General features: G+C 41.2%; 1 long non-coding RNA gene across 1 annotated transcript in view; it reads right to left on the bottom strand.

Annotated features, from left to right (window-relative positions):
* The window catches only part of LOC117048572, a 31079-nt gene extending 13518 nt beyond the window's left edge, over positions 1-17561 (bottom strand). The window contains exon 1 of the long non-coding RNA XR_004426855.1: positions 17461-17561. This is a non-coding gene — a long non-coding RNA (uncharacterized LOC117048572). The remainder of the gene's footprint in view (positions 1-17460) is intronic.
* Between the last annotated feature and the right edge of the window lie 4347 nt (positions 17562-21908).

Below are 21908 nucleotides of genomic sequence, written 5' to 3'. Positions count from 1 at the left end.
AGGTGTTGTCAAAGTTCAAGGACACATTCCAGCCAGGCAAAAGCATTCAAGAAGGATGTGAAGGGTGTTGCCTTTGGAGAGTCTTGAGAACCAGGAAGGAAGGCGTAGAGATCAGTATGAAGGTGGTAATCAATATAAAGCCTATGTTGTTATGGCTAAGGAATCCTTCAGAAATATTCGTGAAAGAAGCCAATAACCAAGTTCTGATGATTGCGTAAGACGTGATTTTCCATCACAACAGAAAAAGAATGAAGAAGAACTGACAAGGAGAAAGATGTTTCATGAACAGCTTATAGTTCCCCTAGAAGAGCTCAATATTGTAATTTACAATGAACTGAAGGGCAAAATTCAGAACCATTCTTGTTTGTTGCCAATATTTGCAAATTATAGGCTAAATAATGGAATTAATAGAAATTTTGACCTCATAAGGTATCTGAGAGGCTATTTCTCATCCAAGATATATGAAATACTAATGGGAATTGAGCCAAAGAATCCTTATTCCTCTGCAGTTCTAGTCACATTGTTACACAAGACTAGTTGCACCAGAGTATGGAAGGAAGATGTGCTTCCCGACTTCCGGTTAGGTGCCGGTCAATGGCGGACGGGAGTCCGACGGCTCCGTCCTCCGCCAGGCTTTAGGGACTTCTGTGCCTGCGCCACGGGTCCCTTAAAGCCACGGGAAGAGCGTCCCGTGGACCTGAGCTTCGTGGGTCCCAGACGTGCCGTCTCCGTTCCCGATTGACCCTCGTAAGGGGGAAAATCGGGCGAGCGGAGCGCCGGCACGGGACTGAAGAAGCGTCTGCCTGCGGAGGATCAAAGCAGCGATCCCGCCAGACTCGAGCACCCGGCACTTCCTGCATAGAAACTTCCAAAGAAACTCTGTAAGTTAAAGAATTGGATTATTTTTACAAGTTTTAAGAGCACTGCTTGCAGAGGAACTGCAAAAGGAAGCCTGTTCCCTTTAAACTGTTTGCGCGAGCTTGGTAGCGCTAAAAGATCAAAGCCGCGACTAACGGAAAAGTTTTGCGAACTTTTTAAAAGTTGATTAAAAGTTGTTTAAAGGATGTTTAAAGACTTAAAAACAGTTGATATGGCAAAAGAAGATGCCCCTCACCCTCTGGATTAGGATTCCGGGTCAGTAGCGGGCTGTGATACATTGTTGCCATTTTTTTTTCCTTTGTTGGTGTTTCAGTGACTGTTTACCAGTGGAGACATTCTGACTTTTTTGTAACCAGATACAAGTTACTTTGTGGACTTTGGTGGTAACTGCAAGTTAGGAACTGTGACTGACTTGGGCTACATGAAAATGGGCCCTTCTTGGCTTTAAGGAACTTATATTTTGGAAAATTAAAACCCTTTGCCTAAAAGTTGGATTTTCGGGACTGGTGTGGGCTCCTGGCTCAGCAGCCTCTTTGTTCTCAGGACTGAGCTGCTGGCCACCTGGTGTTTACTTTTGGGACTGTTGGCCTTCTGCTGTGAATGTCTGAGATTGTTACTACAGAAACTGGAGTGACCTTGAGATTACAGCTGCAGAGCCCACAGGGAATGGAAACTAGATCTAAAGGAACTGGCTCTGAAAAAAGAAAAGGCTCTGTTTCCCTAACTCTACAGGAACAAATGGAGAAATTAGTTGTTAGTGTTGCAGAAATTGCAGCAGGATTGAAAAGCGTGACTGACGGGTTGAAGCAAACACAAGATCAAGTTTCATCAGGAAATACAGCAGTGAATTCAGCAATAGAAAAATTACAAGCTGATATAAAAGCTGACATTAAAAATTCTACGCAGACCCTAGAAAAATCCATTGGACAAATTGAGGAGAACGTAAGGAAGAACAGAGAAGAGATTAATAGGATTGGGCAAGAGGTGACCACCTTGAAAAAGGACTCAGAGGAAATTAAAGTGGTCAAGGAAAAAATAAAAAAGGTGGAGGAAAAATTGGATAATTTAGATTTGGAACAGATAGAGAGTATTGGATCACGACAGAGGTCGGTTGAAGAGTCTCTCGCGTTTCTGCAACTACATCAAAGAGAGGGCAACATCCGCCTAAGAAATCTTCCAGAATTGGAAGGGGAAGACCTAAAAGACTACATAGTGAAGTTATTCTCAGGATTTTGGGAGATAGAAGAAATCAACGTCTCAGCGCGCATAGTGAAGGCCTTCAGATTTGGTCCAAGAGGCTCCAGAGGAAAGAAAAGTAGCAAAACAGTCAGTGACTGTTTGATTGTGCTACACGATCGACACGACAGAGACTATTTTCTGGACTTGCATTATAGAAACAACCTGGTGGTTGAGCAGAATAAAGTAATTTTTTATAAGGATATCCCCAGATTTTTCCTTGACAAAAGAGTTCCCTACAACGATTTGGCAACTGAGCTTAGAAAAAGGAAAATCCCCTTCAGTTGGGAATTTCCAGAAGGCCTGGCATTTACGTTTGAAGGAAAAAAGATAAGAATAAGGTCCCTGGCGGAGAAGCAGAAGTTTTTGGACAAGCACCTGGAACAATTTAAAGGCACACCACTTGACCCAGCACAATTCTACAGGTTTCCAGAGGTATTTCCACCACCGCCGGGACCACCACCAAGCCTACCCAGCCCAGGCAAGGATCCAGAGGAAGACAAGAAAGGAGAAGCAACTGGAGGAGAAGACTAGAGAAAGGAAAATGGCGCTCAAGTTAATGACATGGAATGTCCGGGGATTGAATCAGAGACCAAAGAGACGCAGAGTGTTCTACAGCATAGAAAAGAAGAATTTGGATATAATATGCTTACAGGAAACCCACATAGCCCGACGTCACAGAAGATTACTACAGAACAAAAAACTAGGCCAAGAGTTTATATCATCGGATAAGGCCAAGAAGAGAGGAGTAGTGATATACGCAAAGGAGAAATATAGCCCAAGACAGCTTTTTAAAGATGAAGAAGGGAGATACATCGCAATTGAAATTAACATACAAGGCGAAAAATTCTTGATTCTGGGACTCTATGCACCAAATGATGGAAAGTCAATTTTTTATAAGAAAATACATGATTTGCTGTTGGATTATTTGGATTATAAATTAGTTTGCCTTGGAGATTTTAATGGTGCAGTTTCCACATTAATGGACAGATCTCAAAGAACTAAATTAACGAACGATGGGAAACTCCCAAAGACTTTTTTTGAAATGGTGGACAATCTGAATTTGGTGGACTCTTGGAGATTAAAAAATCCCACAGATACAGAGGCAACATACTTCAGCGAACCTCAGCAGTCATGGTCGAGGATAGATTATATTTGGATTTCGAATGAATTGGCTCCAAAAATACAAAAGGCAGAAATTGGCCCTAAAACTCTTTCAGACCATAACCCTGTACAGTTAAATTTAAAAATGATTTCCAAGGACTCTTTTAGATGGAGAATGGATGACGCTTTGATGAGAGACACCAAGCTAGTGGAAAGAGCGGTGAAAAAGATGAAAGAATATTTTCAGATAAATTGGAGCTCCGAAGTGGAGAAAAGAATTGCTTGGGATGCAAGTAAAGCTGTAATGAGAGGATTTCTCATTAGTGAAAAAGCAAAAAAGAAGAGACACCAAAATGCAGAGATGGAGAGATTGTTGAAATCAATCAAAGAAAAGGAAAAAGAATTAAGAGGACATCCCAGATGTGTCAAAATCCAAAAAGAAATCAAATACTTGCAATCCCAATATGCTAATATAATGAATCAGGACATCGAATGGAAAGTGAAAATGATGAAGCAAAGAACATTTGAATCGGCTAATAAATGTGGAAAATTACTAGCTTGGCAATTGAAGAAAAGACAAAAGGTAAATGTCATCAATACCTTGGTAGTAAACGGAAAAAACGTGGAGAAACCTGAGGAAATCAGATGGTGTTTTCAAAGATTTTACAAGCAACTGTACAAGGAGGAGAAGATAGATGAAGCAGAAATTGACCGATTTCTGGAAAAGAATGGATTGCAAAAGGTCCCAGAGGAAAAACTAGTTATTCTCAACCACCCAATAACGACACAGGAGATAGAAGATGCAATAAATAACATGCAATTGGGGAAGGCTCCAGGACCGGACGGACTAACAGCAAAATATTATAAGACATTGAAAGACTGGCTATCGCAGCCACTAAGAGAAGTATGCAACAAGATACTAGAAGGAGATAGGGCACCAGAGACGTGGAAGGAAGCCTTTATCACACTGATTCCAAAACCAGATACTGATAAGACTCAAATGAAAAACTATCGCCCAATATCCCTTTTGAATGTGGATTATAAAATTTTTGCAAATATATTGGCTACAAGGCTGAAAAGAGTGTTGAAAGACTATATACATAGAGACCAAGCAGGTTTCTTGCCAGGAAGACAAATTAGTAATAATACGAGAATTATTGTGGACATCTTAGAAAAACTGGAGAGAAACATAAATACAGATGCGGCACTATTGTTTGTTGACGCAGAGAAAGCATTTGATAAAGTCTCTTGGACATTTATGAAAAAGAATTTGGAAAGGATGGGAGTTGGTCAAAAATTTTTGAATGGCATTAATGCCATCTATACAGAGCAAAGAGCTAAAGTAATAGTAAACAGTGTGATATCGGAGGAGTTTGAAGTTGAAAAGGGAACAAGACAAGGGTGCCCTATCTCCCCTTTACTTTTCATTACGGTCCTGGAAGTCCTCCTAAATATGATACGAAAGGACAAACAGATAAAAGGAATTCGTGTGGGAGAGAAGGAATACAAACTACGCGCCTTCGCAGACGATTTGATGTTATCCCTGCAAGAACCGGAAAGCAGTGTCCCCAGAGCTTTGGGAATAATCGAACAATTTGGACTTGTAGCTGGTTTCAAGTTAAACAAGCAGAAAACCAAAGTTTTAGGAAAAAATATGAGTGCAGAACAAATTCAAAGAATACAGGAAGGCACTGGCCTCAATTTTGTCAAAACAGTAAAATATCTAGGTATCAACCTCACAACCAAGAATTTGAACCTGTATAAGGACAATTACGAAAAACTGTGGATGGAAATAAAGAAAGACATGGAAATATGGACAAGATTGAAACTGTCGTTAATGGGAAGAATTGCCGTGATAAAAATGAATGTCCTACCAAGGATGCTGTTTTTATTCCAAGCCATACCAATTTTGGACAAACTGGATTGCTTTAAGAAATGGCAAAAGGACTTATCAAAGTTCATATGGCAGGGCAAAAAGCCAAGAATTAAGTTTAAGATCTTAACAGACTCTAAAGAGAGAGGAGGCTTTGCCCTGCCGGACTTAAGACTTTACTTCGAAGCAGCGGCCTTTTGCTGGTTAAAGGACTGGTTTAAACTAGAGAATGTTGATGTATTGGACTTGGAAGGGTATGATAATATGTTCGGTTGGCATGCATACCTTTGGTATGACAAGGCTAAGATCCACAGAACTTTTAAGTCTCATATAGTTAGAAAATCCTTATACCAGGTTTGGTCTAGATATAAAGACTTGTTAGAGAGAAAGACCCCTAGATGGATCTCTCCAGTGGAGGCCAAGGCCTACAAGAGACCGAACATGTCTGCAAACTGGTTAAGATATATGGACATATTGCAGCAGGAAGGGGACTCTTTTAAGCTAAAAAGCTACGATCAAGTGAAAAGTCAGGTCCCCGACTGGCTGCATTATCATCAGGTATATGAAACATTCAAAATGGACAAAAAAGTTGGTTTTCAAGTAGAAAAATCAAAACTGGAAACAGAACTGATAGAATCGAACTTTAAAAACCTTTCCAAAATGTATAATCTTTTGCTAGAGTGGCATACGAAAGATGAATTGGTTAAATCGTCAATGATAAATTGGGCGAAAGATATAGGACACAATATTATGATGGATGACTGGGAGGGATTGTGGCAGAAAGGTTTTAAATTTACTGCTTGTCATAGTTTAAGAGAAAACATAATGAAAATGGTTTATAGATGGTATTTGACACCAGTTAAGATAGCCAGGATGAATACCAAAATGTCAGATGTATGTTGGAAATGTAAACATGCGAAAGGTACCTTTTTTCATATGTGGTGGTTGTGCCCAGCGGTAAATGCTTTCTGGGATAAGATTTATAATGAACTCAAGAAGGTAATGAAGGTTACCTTTTGTAAGAAACCAGAGGCATTTCTCCTGAGCATAACCAATGAAGAGATACCCAGTCAGGATAGAGTGTTTTTTATGTATGCCACAACAGCAGCTAGAATCTTATTGGCAAGAACATGGAAAGGCGAAGAGATACCAACGGTGGAAGAATGGCAGATGAAGATGATGGAATATATGGAACTCGCAGAGCTGACCGCCAGAATCCGGGACCAGAGGGAGGAGAAGGTGTCAAGGGATTGGAAGAAATTTAAGGATTATTTAGTCAAAACAGTAAAATTGAATATTTGAGCAGAATTAAATAGAATAGCGGCTTTAGTAGATATATGTTAGATAAAATTGTTGGTAAGATATTTTTGTGTGAAAAATTTAATTGTTAGGAATTGTGTTAAGATTTGGTGTTAAAGTTAAGATATGATTAAGCAAAGTAAAGTGTATTAAAAATTGAGTTAATGTGAATAGAACAAGATACAAAGCTACCTTGAAGATATATATGATTTTGAAGACAGTGGAGGGAATGGGGGAAGTCCCTCAAAATAGAGAAGATAGTAACAAGAAAAGTAAGAGGATAAATGTTAGTTTAAAGGTTTGTATATGTTTCTTTTTATTGTGATTGTTTGATTATGTTTTTGTGCTGTGTTTATGTATGGTATTTTGTATTTTTATATTGTGAATGTTGTTGTTTATGTTATGTTTTCCCTTTGTCTTAATAGAAAACAATAAAATCTTATAAAAAAAAAAAAAAGGAAGATGTGCTTCCCGTTGAAACCCGTGTAATGTAGGTTGACGGCATCTGCATCTAGCTGCACATCCAATTTATGCATCTGGTTCACAATCCAAAGAAATATATCCACATATGGAAGATCCTTCTACATGCTGATCTCCTTCTTGGAATTTGACTGCTTTCAGATAGGAAAAGGCCTACAAGTTGCAATTCTGAATGCTCACTGAATATATATCTGTAAGAAAAGGCTGTGATATAACTGAATGCAAACTCAGATAAAAAATGTTTGCTCTCTGTTATGTTAAAGGTATTACAGACTATTGAAAACTAAAATCATTTGGTAGAAATTGGAAGTGAAATCACACAGATCTATATTTTATGCATATCCAGTTGAACTTCAAATAAGCGGTGGATTTTTGGACAAATATTGTTTTAAAAACTAAAGATATTGTTGTATATAAGTTACCATCAGGGCTGGAGCTATATGTCATGAAAAAGCATACAGTTTTGGTGAGAAATGTATAGCCTGGATTTTGCTGGCAAAATATTGAAAGCTGTGGGAGCTTTTGCCAACAATAGTGAAACAAAGACAGGCTGTATAGCAGGTTATGTTAATGAACAAGTGGACATATTTAAAATGTTTATAGGAAGGAACAAACCACATAGCAATCTCATAAATGGACTGGTGATGACCCTTTTATTGTTTGGCATGCCATTAGAGCTGATAAGAATGCTTTGACAGTAATTTGAGAATAGTGTAGCAACATTTGCAATATTTCACATGATGCTTTTATCAAATGCAAAAATGAAGGCATGTTCTGTTAGTTCTCTGGAAGGCAGTTCTTTCAAACCACCTTATTTAGCTGTATTATTTATTTAGTTATTTACTTCTGCTGCTAAGGCCAGAGACATCCTTGTATAGTTAATGGCAGATTTATTATAAATGAAGAGGTGCTTGCTCTGGGAGTAATCTCCTTTTTTTATCATAGTGGTGTGACAGCAGAGCACAGATTAACTCTTAGTGAGAGTTATTCCGTAGGGCCAGATGCCAGACATAAGATATAATGGTCCAGAGTTAGAAATGTTTCAAAGCTTGGTGCTTGGCAGAATGGGGTAGGGTGGCACTCTAGGGCCAAATATCTAGTGAAAATGTTTGGGATCAAATGTGGGTTCAAATGTTACCCTGGAAGCAAGGGACTGGGAACACAGTCTACAATACCTCTCCATGGAATGTGCCAAAGCAGAAATAAACGGGGGGATGGCAGGTGACAGGGATTCATAATTCAGCCGCACACCCTTCTCCAGAGACGATCAAGTGATATTGGTCTCTTTTTTGGGGAAACCAGTTAGACTTAGTTGGTGGCATCAGTTAATAGGGTTCATCTAGCATACAGCAGTGAGTCAAGCCTTACAAGCAACGGTCAAGAGACGATTAGCTGAACTGCTTTCTCAGCACATCCCAAGGAAATTTGCTGAAATCCAACCTCATAAGCCAAAGTCTGTTCAGTTAATAGCAAGGATCAGGGCAGGGCATTGTGTAAAAGCTACACAAAGCACTGAAGGGAACTTAGTTCCCAGCCAGGTACATTAGGAAGACCATGGAAAAAGAGATTCAAGGCATATCTGTCTTGTTTAATTCAGTTAGTCTCTAAAGGTTATATACTAGATCAGGACATGCCCCGTGGAGCCTCTTCCTATTTTCAATTTCCCACCGAAAGAATAATCTGTAAGCTGCACACTTAATAGTATTTTTTTCCTGCTGCAAGTACATTAACCACCAGGTGGATGGTGGGCCTAGTTTGAAGACTGGCATAGGTGGGGCATCAGTGGTAGAATGCCATGCTTGCTGCATACTTTAGGAACGACTATTATTCTCTGTGCAGAACACATGCATAACACAACCAAATCACAAAGCAGCTGCTCTGATTCCAAGGACTTTACTGCGTCCCAAATTCCATTTCCTTCAATTGAAGCTAGAGGTGGCCCACTCCTCTTTAAGGAAAAGGGCAAATTTCAAAAGATAATAAAGGGAGTTGGAGGTGCAGGGCCTCTGTAGCTAGACTTCTCCCAGGTATAAATGACCATTCGAGACACCTCAGTTAAAGAAGCAAGACATGACTGGGCATCATGATGTGTAAGTCATTCCTGTATATATATCTTGGACATATTAAATTTGTGAACCTTAACTGTGTGAACTGCATAGCATGGGATAGATTGACAGATTGCAAGGCAACACTCTCCATTTCCTTTCCCCACATAAATGCACATGGGAAATATACATCTATGCATCATTTCAAACTAAACAAGTCCTCTAGGTATATCAGAAATGAAATGAAATGAAATATTATCAAAATCTTAACAGGATAGGGCCCTACTTGGGTTATAGACCACATGGGCAGCACACTAGAAGTCCAGCTAGGGCATGAGAGGAGATTATGGTCGCTTGAGAGAAGGACAAACTTTGTCATAGTATCTCTTCTTCCAAGCACATTTTGAGAAACCAAAGCAGTTGATTTAAGAGGCTGTTTACATAGACCTGTTAGTATTAGAGACATGGGAATAGGCAGAAATAAATATGTACATAAGGATGCACAAACAAAAGGGAACAGTCAAGCATCAGTGAGATAAACCACGTAGAAATGCTCCCACCTGCTTTGATAAGTGAGGTTTTCAATCAAGGACCTGATCCTTACTTATTATGGCAAGTTTAAGGTAAGATATGGGGATTCAGCGCATAACCAGCACTTTGTACTCCAGTGAAATATTCAGTTTATCACATTTACTTTAAATTGTGCCACAAAGGGCACATGAAAAACCAAATAAAAGACAGGGCACCCTTGTGATAATATGGTACATTAAATACAGTGAAACAATGATGGTAAGCTAAATATATTTGTGACAAAAGTACAGGCTGAAGATAATGCATTACATACAATACTCCACTCATCATATTGTCTTTAATGCGCAGCCTGACTCCCTTGTGTTCACAAATAGGAATGGAATGATCTGCCAATTTTAGTTATCTCACTTTCTTATTTTTCCAATCTTAAATGCTGTTCTCCACATGTTGTGGTTGATTATATATATTTTTAATTCTTATGAAAATTCACCAGCACTTTTGTGCAAATTTCCCCAATAAACATTTTTATATGTAGTTTTGACTAACATATAGATTTCTTGCAAGCAATTTTCTCCAATATAATGCATTTTTGTGTTATTTTAACCAATATATTAATTTTTACGCAACCTACCCCTAATATATGCATTTAAGCATTGGTTACTGAACTGCAAAGCAAAAATTGGGTAAGTGTGAATTTTTCAGGATAGCTGTGTTCTTTGTTTGCATTGTTTTGGAAAGTGCATATTTGATAGATTTGGCTTCAAATAAGACCTGAACCAAATTTATCCTCCACCCTATTCACAAGTCCATTTCAGCATTACAGCAGATAGCTACCCCATCTCATTAATAGATGTGGGAAGCAAATGGTCCAGTGGTGTCATCTACCAATTTATTGCTGACATTTCTAAACTGGGCTTAAGAATCCTGGGTCTGGCACAGAGGTGGTCTTGAATGGTACTGAAACCTACCTCTTCTCTCAATGACAAGCTATGATTCCTTTGTTCCAACAGTTGCCCCCTGATGTGGCATTGAAGATGTACACAAAAGGGGTTTCACAGCACTGGAAGGTGTAAAGGTAAAGGGACCCCTGACCATTAGGTCCAGTCACGGATGACTCTGGGGTTGCGGCACTCATATCACTCTATAGGCCAAGGGAGCCGGCATACAGCTTCCAGGTCATGTGGCCAGCATGACTAAGCCGCTTCTAGCGAACCAGAGCAGCGCATGGAAACGGCGTTTACCTTCCCACCGGAGCAGTACCTATTTATCTACTTGCATTTTGACGTGCTTTCGAACTGCTAGGTGGGCAGGAACTGGAAGGTGTAGGAACAATTAACAACTTCCTTCCTCTGCATCCTAAAGACAGTTTGAGCATCCTAGGTGCTCAGTCCTTGACACAAACACCAAATTAATTTTATTGTACTAGATTTGTCTGGTAGATGAGAATGAACCAGATAACCCTGCTTCTCTTGCTCAGCATAGCATTGCACTTTAGTTGTGGTGGATGGTTCAAGCCAATATTTGCACTCATGCCCAGCTAATGTGAAGTAATAGGACTAGGCTGGCTAAGCACAGCCAAGGATGCTTCAGCTATACAATTTCCTGTCTCAATGCCAAAGGCTAAAGAGATGGTGCTTTGCACACCTATGATTAAAAAGAAGGCCCACACTTATTTAGAGTGGAGCAAAGAATAACAAAATTGTGCAGAAATAATGCAAGATCTCTTCACAGTTGAAAATTAGTGGTGTGCAATAAAACCTTTTTCTTACTTCATTCATATTATTAAACCATGCTTTTATTTCATTTGTTGAAATCACAATCTTTTATAATGTATTCATTGCACCCACATTTGGTTCATTGTTCTGTTTGTTTTCCTTATATTGTTTTCCTTTAAAATAATAATAATAATAATAATAATAATAATAATAATAATAATAATAATTTCTAAGGCTTTTCCGGAGGGGTGAGTGCACTCTTATTTACCCAGAATCCTCTGGGTGTTTCGTTGCTCTGGGACATTATTGGGATAACAGCTGTAGCTCAGTGGTAGAACATCTGACTTGCAAGCAGAAGATCCCAGGTTCAACCCCTGGCATCTCCAGAGACCCCCTGCCTGAAACTCTGAAGATCCACTGCCAGTCATTGTAGACAATACTGAACTAGATGGATTAATGACTTGGTGTAACGCAGCTTCCTATGTTCCTAGAAGATGGCAATTTTTGCTCCAAAAACTTGCTTCTCCCACTGACAGTTGCTATCCCCACAGAATGCTTTGGGATCACACACCAGGGACATTTGAGTAAATGAAATGGCAGCAGCCCAAAGGGGCTCTGCTGCCACCATGAGAGAGAGGTGTAAGCCCTTTCCCCAAGTGGCACAGATGGGTGCAAATTGAATGAATGGGACTCTCATGTATACCCATTCATTCTTTGTGTTGATTTCAGAATGAATGGGAATTGAACCGAACAAGCCCACATTTTCTTCCATTCTGAAACAAATGCACATACCCACAAATATGCTCCGGTCATACCTGCGTTCTCCTCCTCCCCTGATGTACAGCTTAGAGTACTCAGAGTATAGCTGGAATAAGACAACAAGAGCAGCAGCATATTGGATATTAACTGGTTGGCTATGGCACAAGCTTTTAAAGACAGGAGCTCATCAGATGTGTAAGGAGATCTGGTAAAGGTGTGCATGTGGAGGATAATCTATGTAAAAAAGGAAGTCCAAGTTAATTAGATGTACAGTGACAACAAGACATACACATTTTTGGCATCTAAATGCTAAATTGTGCATTCTGGGGTGGAAGGAAATGCAGACTTTGAAGTTAAATTTCCACACGCAAAAAATTAAAGGGGTACGCCACCAGGCTAAATGGCTTGAGTGCTATCATAACGCTTGTACATTAAGATCACACCATACATTTAAATCAAAGAAGCCCACAAACTGTGGTTCATTAAGGGTGCTGAAATGTCACCTGTTGGAAAGTGTGACAAAAGACAAAATAAATGGAAACTTTGAGGTTTTGCTGGATAAAACGTCTGTATTTCTTCAGGGAAGTTTGGGGAATTTTTAATGTTATATGTTGTATTGTGTTTTAATTTGCTGGAATCTGCCCAGAGTGGCTGGGGTAACCCAGTTAGATGGGTGGCATATAACAACAACAACAACAACAACAACATTTGGTAGTAATAAATTCATGGACCCACAAAATGGATTTCTGCGTAGAAAAAGAAAGGACCTACTAATGTTGCCAACTAAAAGGTGTTCATCAGCAACAATGTTGCTCAATAGTCACAAGGTGGAAAAGGGCTTATGTTAGCCTAGCATGCCTTTATAAAGATATGGCATAGTTCTGCATTAAGCTTTACAGTCTTGTGGGCTATGCTGCATTCATTTATCACAGAGGAAATTCTAGGAGAAGTTCACTGAAGTCAATGGAGATGCTTCGTGTGGCCATAAGACTAGATGGGGAAGAAAATGGAGCAAAGATGTTAGCTATGTTGAATTTTGCTTCCCATACAGGAAATTGGACTCAAAGGAAAGTAGTCAATGAGAATATAATCACCAACCACTGATCTATGGAGCTATGGTGATTTCTTCCTAGAAGTAATAGAGGGGGGGGGAATGGCAATGGAGAGAAATGTGTTGGGGAAAGATGGAAAAGGAGGTGGCAATGACAACAGCCAAGTGCTATGTACAGCAGCCAACTTCAGAGGAGTATGAACAAGATCCCTGCCCTACCTTGGCAAGCCTGGTGCCAGTCGCTAGACCCAGTTTTTAAGCTGCATGCAAAACCTTCCAGAAAATTACATGCAACCCAAGTTTTAAACTTAGCAAAGGTGTCACATCTGTACAGATGAATATTAAAGATCGTGCGAAACTTCGAAGGAGCTCGAAATATGAACTCTTCTATTTTGAACTGGGTCCTGTTCCTTCTGAGCCACTCCCAACTAGAAATGGGGTTGATATCTTGCTGCTCTGATCTTCCTATCAGCCTGCCCCATCATTACCAAGCAATTTGATCAAATGGGCTTTTTTTATAGTGTTGCTACTGAATGCACAGGTGGAAAAACTTTGAGCCTTTGGGGGCATTTGAAGAGAGTGCTTGTAAAGTCCGACTGATTACTGGGGAGAGTTGGAATGGTCTTGTACACCACTATGGAATATATTCAGTGGTGAGTAACTGAAAAAATATGACTCAGTGAGATACAGATGTTTGAATTTATCCTTCCTGGTGATGCTGAGCATTCCCATCATGCACCTTGCTTCCAGCTGTTGTGTGCACATTCATTACTTTTGCCTGTAAAGGTCACCATGCAGCATTTTTAATGCATCCACACAGACTGTTTTAAGTATGACTTACATTTTTTCAGCATGATTCTAAAGCTTTCATAAAAGTACACTCCAGGCCTTAAAGAGAGTTAGAGTTGGATGGCATTGAGATGGGTGTGTGCATTGTAAGGGAGCTGGGGCTGATGTGAGTTGTAGACCATAACATATGGAGGGTACCAGTTGGAAAGGGATGATTTAAACTATTGCATGCTACCCTTGGCCTACTTGATAGGACAGGATATACATTCAAACAGCTGAATAACAGTTACAGGTAGGTAGCCGTGTTGGTCTGCCGTAGTCAAAACAAAATTTAAAAAATCCTTCCAGTAGCACCTTAGAGACCAACTAAGTTTGTTATTGGTGAGATCACATTTACATTGGAACAGGTGGGCTTGTGTTAACACTTAATCATGGCAAGAGTAGTGCATTGTATCCTCTGGCCAATTTAGAGTTGAGGACATCAAAATACAAGCTAGCTCTTGCTTCTGCTGAGAAGCAAAAGGCAATCCAGGCCCAAAATTATGGGTTCATAGCAAACGTGCAAGCTATGCTCCTGCAACAGGAATACAGGTTTTCAAAATATAGTATTTTGATCTCAATATCCCAATCCAGATTTATTTAACTCCATGCTCAAAAAAGCACTCTGAAGCAATAAACACAACCAAAAATCCTAACAAATAATACACAGAGAGAATTTTAAGCATCCTAACTTTCAATCACCTCATTCTGGGTCCTTAAACACAACCCACTAGGTTATAAACGCTATGTGCAGAGGACCAGTGATTTTCTTGTACATGAGTTACTGGCAAGCCAGAGAGGAGGAGATAGTTCCACAGGTTATGAAGTGGGATTTCTCTTCAGACTAGGTAGTAAGTCCTTTTTTGCAAGGGGACAAGTCTATCCTCAGTGTCGGAAATCTCTCTTTCTCTCTGGCAACGGGGAGCAGGGTATTTAGAGAAACTAAGATTTTGTACAAGGCCCGGTTTTCAGAGAGTTTGAGAAGTCATGTCCGGCATTCAATGAGAGCTCTAGCTGCGGCACTCCTGGGTCACAGAGCATTTGTTCCTTTGCATTCAACACTAGCATTTAGAAGCCCGTGCTGAAATTTCTGTTTATTGTTCCAAGGGTTTGTCCCCCATTTTGGGAGCTTTGTTAATCACAAAACATTTAGAAGGAAGCAGTTGTCTGTAAGAGGAATCTGTTACTCTTGGGGAAACAATATTCTTTTGTTTTAGACAACAGGGGCCTAAATTAAGCTTGACATAAAGAGGCCAGATTTACAGACCCTAAGCACAGCCCCTGAGCTCCATTCCTTCAGTGTACGTCAGGAGGGGTTCTGTTTGCTGTGGTGGAGTCCATCAAAGTTTACACCAGTGGCAACGGAAGGGTGGAGCTACCCCTACGAAAGGACAAACCTTCAAACATGAAGTGAGGTGGGCACTGTGGAAAAGCATCCCATTTTACTCTTTCGAGTTGCCTCCATGCTACATCGAGATTTCTCCCAATAAAGACCAAGTAATGATGTCATCCTTCAACCCTGAAGGATGCCAGAAATCTACCAAACGTGCACCAAATTGCTCTTCCTGCCCTCCCCAAGTCCAAAGTCTATGCCAGCTAAGCCAAAACAAAGAAAAATATAAAAAACGGTATCTAAATGGTAGACACAGAACAGCTCGTAAATGGTTAACATTTTGCAAAATACCAAGATGAGGAATAACATGGCCGAACTTTTCTTCTTGAAGGCTATACATAAAACCCCCCTCCCTGAAAAAAAATATAAAAAATCCAAGGGGATATTTATGCCCCAATTCTTGGTCAACCCAGCTCTGCCAAATTCCATGCCTTCAGAAACAGACACTTCTTGCCACGAAAGACATTTCTTTCGACATTGTAATGCCATACTTTCTCAGCTAAGGCTGCCATGTTGAATTGCAGTTCTGACATGATTCAACACTTTCCTCTCTGCTGCGTAGTGTGGCAAAAATCTAGGGGGGGGGGAAACCCAATCACCCAGCCCCCCTCTTCCCGGTACCCATAATCAAAGTATTTTTTCAGAACCAGAATAAAGAAAAGAGCCCTGATCTATGGGCAGTAGGGGGGAAAAAAACCCACCATCAGTTTGTCTGATTTTTGTTTTTTGTTTTTGAAAAACCTTGTATGTTTTAGCCCCACGAAAAGCGGGAAGGTTGCGGCAGGGAAAGGAGGATGTAGCAGTAAGCACGCGCCAGAACATTTGGACAAATAATTTTTTAAAAAAACACGGCATTTTCAAACATTTCTAAAAGAGCTACATTTGATTTCGTACCCGAAAGAGACGTGCCATGGAGGAGAAAGGTTTTGTTGCTCGGTAGTCGCTCTCTTTAGTTCCGATTATCTGGACAATCATCAGGAATGGTTTTCTCCCCCCCCCCCCCCGAGCAAGGCCAGTTTGAGTGAGACAGCCCCCACCCTGCGTTCCCTTTTCCTTCTCATAGCAGCTCAGCGCCAAGAAATGGGCGGTGCCTGCATGCCAGGCTTCATCCGAATGAGACGCCAAGGCCGACAAGAGGCTGGCACAAAGGAAGACTGGCAGGAATTCCAGAACTTGGAACCGTTGGTTAGCATGCCCCTGGGACGGTCTCCCATTATTAACATGGTCTTTAAACATACTGTTTTAAAAATAAAAAATTAAATAACCCACAAAAAAAACCTGGCCGAACACTCCAGTGACTTTTCAGGAGCTAGTGCATGGAAAGTTTTGCAGCTTTTTGTGGGAACACCCTCCAAAATGAAGAACAAACAAACAAACAAACAAACCCCAACCTCAGCACACCAGCACCATAAACCACCCTCTTGCTTTCCCAGCAAGCTTTCCCCGGTCTCCCCAATGTACGCACGTAAAATAAATCTTGGCTCCTACTGTCCTGAACTCGGGATGCTGGTGGCGGCACAGTTCTTTAGCCCAGCCAAAAAGAGATAGAGGGCGGGAAAACAAAAACAAAAGACCCACCCACCCCCCACATCATCTTAGTTATGCAAGAAGCATTTTCGCTTTTGTGAAATGCCTCATTTGCCGATTAAAAAATGGAGCTAAGAGACAAAAAAACAAAACAAAAACGGAGGCAGGTGAGGATGGTTTTGAGAGAGAAAAAGAAAAGACAGAAAGAAAACCAACCCACCGGGACATGCCAGAGGAGAACAGACAGGCCCCCACATTTTCCATTTTGTCTGTGCCAGTCTTAGAAAGAGACAGAGAAAGGAGAAGAAGAAGGGGGCAGAGTGAATAGCTGCCTCGTTCGGAAATGGGCCTACAGCCACTTCCCACTTTGGAAGCCTCATTCTCTCGCTCTCTCTCTTTGCGTCCTCCCTGCCCACTCTGGCTCGGCTGCCAAGTCAGAGTTGGCACAGCTTCCCAGGCAGCGCGGAACAAAGCCCTCTCCCATCCCTGAACAGGCACTGACAGTAAGCAAAGTGACAGGCACATCTTCTGCATGTTAATCCAAACGGAGAGGAGAAACTGACGTGAGAATTCAACCCCTCAATATCTATCTCTATATAGATATATAGTCATGAAAAACAAAAAAGCCTCTATCAAGCCTGCTTGAAAGGATCCTTAAAACAGAAAATATACAGCTAGCTGCAATAAGGATTGGAGAAAGGAGGGAGGGAGAAGGGGGGGTGAGAGAAGGATTTACCCACCAGCACCCTGGCAAAGAAGGCTGCTTTGCATCTGTTGTACCTGTTCCTGTTGCCTTCCTTGCCTTTTGGATTCGTGACAAGAGAGAAAAGTCGCCTCTGGTGGGTTGCTCAAAGCTGCGGGTCTGCAGCCCTGTGCAGGAAGTTGGCACCGATCCCAGGTAGGACTTTACTCCCACATTTCTACCCTCCACCTCCTTCCTCTCCTTCCCCTCCCCTTCTCCTTCTTTCTCTCCACCCACCCACCATCTCCCTTGGTAAATCCCCCCCCCCCCCTGCTCTCCCTCAAAGCCTGTTCTTAACTTACCTCTTTTTCCACTGCACCAGTCTGTGTGTGTGTGTGCGCGTGGGTACATTATGGATCGATCAGATGCACTCAGCACCCTCCAGCATCCAAGCTAAGAAACACAAACACCCTTTAAGGGTGACCTGGGCAGCAAAGACGGCAACAGCTTCCTGCCTGCACTGGCTCCCCTAAATGCCTGTTTCAACACATGAAGTTGGGCAGTGGTTGGGTTAATTCCCCCCCACCTCATGCTGCCAAGGAGACTGGACAGAACGCAAGGGAGGGGAAAAAAAAACTCCGAACTCTGTACAGGGCAATGAAAGGAAAATGTTGAGCTTCGTGAAACTCCTAAATCCAATCCCCCCCTTCCCCCTCCTCTTTTAATACTGCCCGGGCTTCTGAATTGTTTGAGCCCACAATTGAGAGGGAATGTACAGTATAGACTCCCTGCGACTGGCAAGAGTCTTGCAAGGGGGGGGGGAGAGAAAGAGGAGGAGAGTTCTTACAATCAAACAGCGAGAAGAGCAAAGAGAAATTAACATCCAATTAGTGCCGTGTTTAACGAAGGAGACAGAGGCAGCCGTTGTTTTATTGCCCTGTTCTTTTCTTTTGGCTCCGACAGGCAGCGCGAAAGGCACCCCCAGATCGTGGTGACGTCATTTCCCCCCCCCCTTTTCTCCTCGTCCAAGTTTCTCAGAGGTTGGCCATCACGTTTGCTGGAAAAGTTAATTATATTTATGGCTGAGCTTCAAACAAAAAAACAAAACAAAAAACAAAAAGCACGCTCTTCTTTCTCTTCGGCAAGGAACCCAATTTTTTTTAAAATAAAATGGAAGATATCAGCCCTCTTTCTCTCTTTCTGTATCTCCCTTTCTCTCTGCTTGCCTGTGTGCCTTTGCTTGTTTTCCTGCTCACTCAGCTTGTAAAAGTTTGAGCTGTGTGACACTCTACTCGGCCTCCTTTGGCAGCGTGACAAGAACTGCTTTGGTGTATCAAAGAGAACAGGCAGCTTTTAAGGAAGAAACTCAATTCAGAGAGATTAAAGAATTATAATGTTTTAATCAAGGGAGAGCAAGAGGATGAGTGGGAGGCTTTCCCTTACATCTGGATCAACATAAGTGGCCCTCTAAAGGCTTGCAGCAGCAATTTGGAATTGGGGAGGGCAGTGGGGGGGGAGAGGGAAAGAGATGAACTCAGAAGCAGGAATCCAGCATTTACAGTCTCCCTCTTTTCCTCCCCCCTTTTCTTTCTCCCCACACACCACATGAACTCTGTGGGCCGCCGCCTGAAGTAGACGAAGAGACGCCATGATGGCAAGGCCTTTGTATACTGCTGCGGGATCCTACAGCACGCTCAGAAAAGACTCTTGTGCTTTTGTAGTTGTGGAGAAAGATTATTTCCTACCACACAGAAGACCCCTTGCCCAACATGGCCACCTTTCCACTGCACCCAACTGGGAGGAATCCAGCTGCTTCCTTTTTACCTCAGTATTATAGCGACGTATTCCCTCCTACCAGGAAGGACTCTCCGATCAATAATGGGCGACGGCATTCTCAAGCAAGGTGCTTTTAACCCCCGCAAACAACACCCCGAGCTTTCCTTCCTCTCTCTTCCCCCTCCGCCCCCTAGTTTTCGCCTCTTGAATCCTATCCAAACTGTTTGGAACTGGATTTTTCCAGCTGCTGGAAGGAAAGCAGCTGAGCTTAAGAGCAACCTCCCTGGGTGGGTTCCGACTGAAGTCGTTTTAATTCCAGTGATGTCCCTTCTTGTGCTCGAGTAACGGCTGCCATTTCAGGCTGCAAGTCTAGGCTCAAGTGGAGGCCTCTGAAGGTAGGAGTATATATCTGGGGCTAAAAAGAATCTAGTTGAAACATATATTGAAAATGAGATTTATTCTAAACCGTAAAGCCAACTTGAGTATGTTGGCAGGAATGCAGTATATAAATAAACAGGCTTATCTTTATTAACAAAGGAAATAGTACGCTTTTAGAACACAAGAGTTGCCCTGCTGGATCAAACCAAAGACTTCTCTAGTCCAGTATTCTGTTCCCACAGAGGCCAATCAGATGCCTACTGGTGGGACACAGGCACAGTAGCATTTCTCATGTTCTTCTATAAGATTTCATTAGGTCAATGAATGGATGGATCAGTCTGTTTCTGGCCCATGCCTCTTTCTGGTTTGTTTATTCAGAAGGCTGTTCTGTCCTGTTTCGACATCAGCCTATTAAAGAAATAGCTATCTATTTATAGTTTTCTATTTAATTTTCTCAAAAAATGTATTTAAATAGGTATCAAAAGGAATATGCATTTTGAACATATTGTCTCACGAAACACACCTTTTGGAATGCATTTCCTCTCAAACCACACATTTCAACGCATCTTTCACTGAATATGCAGTTTGAAAATGCATCTTGAGCCTAGGAATCACATCAGAAATTTTGGAAAAGTGCAAAATCCAAAGACATCTGGGTTCCAGTTCTCACATTAGTGTGGGAGGTATAGATTGGGACTGTTCATCGTCTAAATTCGCAGAGAACGAATTTTTCAAGCATTCAAACTACCAGTGCAAAAGTGAGCCCTGCAAATGCTGCCCAAACCCTGTTTCGATTCCTTACTGCAGATTTCATTACGATGAAATTCTAACAACCCTCAGTCTTGCAAGGCACCATATGATATTGGAACTGAACAGTGGGGGAACCAAGATGGTCATTAATTTTTTGTCTGAACATTCGCTCATTTACGTAACTTGAGTCTTGGCTTGCAGCAAGTTCATGAGGCACACAGAGATGGAGCATCCATTTAAATGTATCTGTTTAATAAATTTGTATATAGCTATTCAAGAAAGAAAACATGTCCCTAGAGGCATTTACAAGCCAAACAACAGATGTACAATAAAATACAATTTAAGAGCATGAGTTAGGAACATCTCCTGACAGACAGTAAGGCTACTGTTCTCAAAGAGAAGGGGTACTGGGAGAATGAGGTGCTAATGATTACAAATTAGCACTTCAAACCTTCCACATCAATCTTGGGCAGGAAAGAAAAAGAAGAAACCAGCAGAGCTGAATGCAGATAATATAGATCCAAAGCTCTTATTGCCCCATAGTACGCACAATCATGTTCTGTGGGCCACCATGATCTCTGATCAAATATTGTCTTAGGTTTTCTTGACACTTCAGAAAGTACCTAGGGAAAAGCTTCAAATACCCCCAGCAGTATGGCTCATATTATGGCAATATATTCAAGACAAATATCATCACACTAATCTAGCAATGCCTGGATAAATTTTGGAAGCATTTTAAAGTATATATTTAGATAGATAGATAGATAGATAGATGATAAGATAGATAGATGATAGATAGATAGATAGATATTATTTGTGTCAATATGTTAAAGGATAGATACATATTTTTTACAGAGAGAAAAATATAAATTTTCCTTTGGGAGAAAAATCAACAGCAGCACAAGTCTGCCTTTGGCCCAGACTTCCATTTACTGATAATTTCACATTAGGGATGGGGAGGATTTTGATTCAATTCACTAGTAATGGCAAGCCTACCTAATCTGCACTTCCTGAAGCAATTCCCAAACCAAAACACAGCCATCTTTCAAAATTTGCATTTCTCTGAATTTTGCAGTGCAGTTTTTCATCCAAGCAATGTGCACAAAAATGCATATATTGAGACAAAGTGTGCATTTAAATGTGCATGTTAGTGAAAGTGACATACAGAAATACACTTTCAGTAAAACAGAATAAGAAACTAGGAGAAATTTGCAGTAAAATCTATTAAGATGTTGATGAATTTCATAACTTGTTTTTAAAAGTTTTTTAAAAAACTGAAGCAGGAATATGGACATCTGAATTTAAGGCTGGAAAAAGAAGAAACTGAGAGAAACAAAAAATAGGCAGATTAACCCATCCCTACTTGACATTCACATTGACCTGGAATACGAATTCCTTGCCTTCTAATTCTCTGCTCCAAGGAAAGGAGAACCTCTAGGACTGCAGCTTAGCTAGCTGTCTGCCCTGCACACTCTCTTCCCTTCCAAAGCCAGCCATGCCCTTCAAGCTGCTCAGTGGGAATGTGAGGCCTGACCCCACCCCCTCTAGCTGGGCTCTGCTGTCTTCTTGTCTACGTGCTGCCTGCTCTGGCACAGTACAACA

Source organism: Lacerta agilis, chromosome 6 (assembly GCF_009819535.1).
Source record: "Lacerta agilis isolate rLacAgi1 chromosome 6, rLacAgi1.pri, whole genome shotgun sequence".
Classification (NCBI taxonomy): domain Eukaryota; kingdom Metazoa; phylum Chordata; class Lepidosauria; order Squamata; family Lacertidae; genus Lacerta; species Lacerta agilis.
Note: the sequence above shows the minus strand (reverse complement) of the source record. Positions and strands in the feature narration are given on the sequence as shown.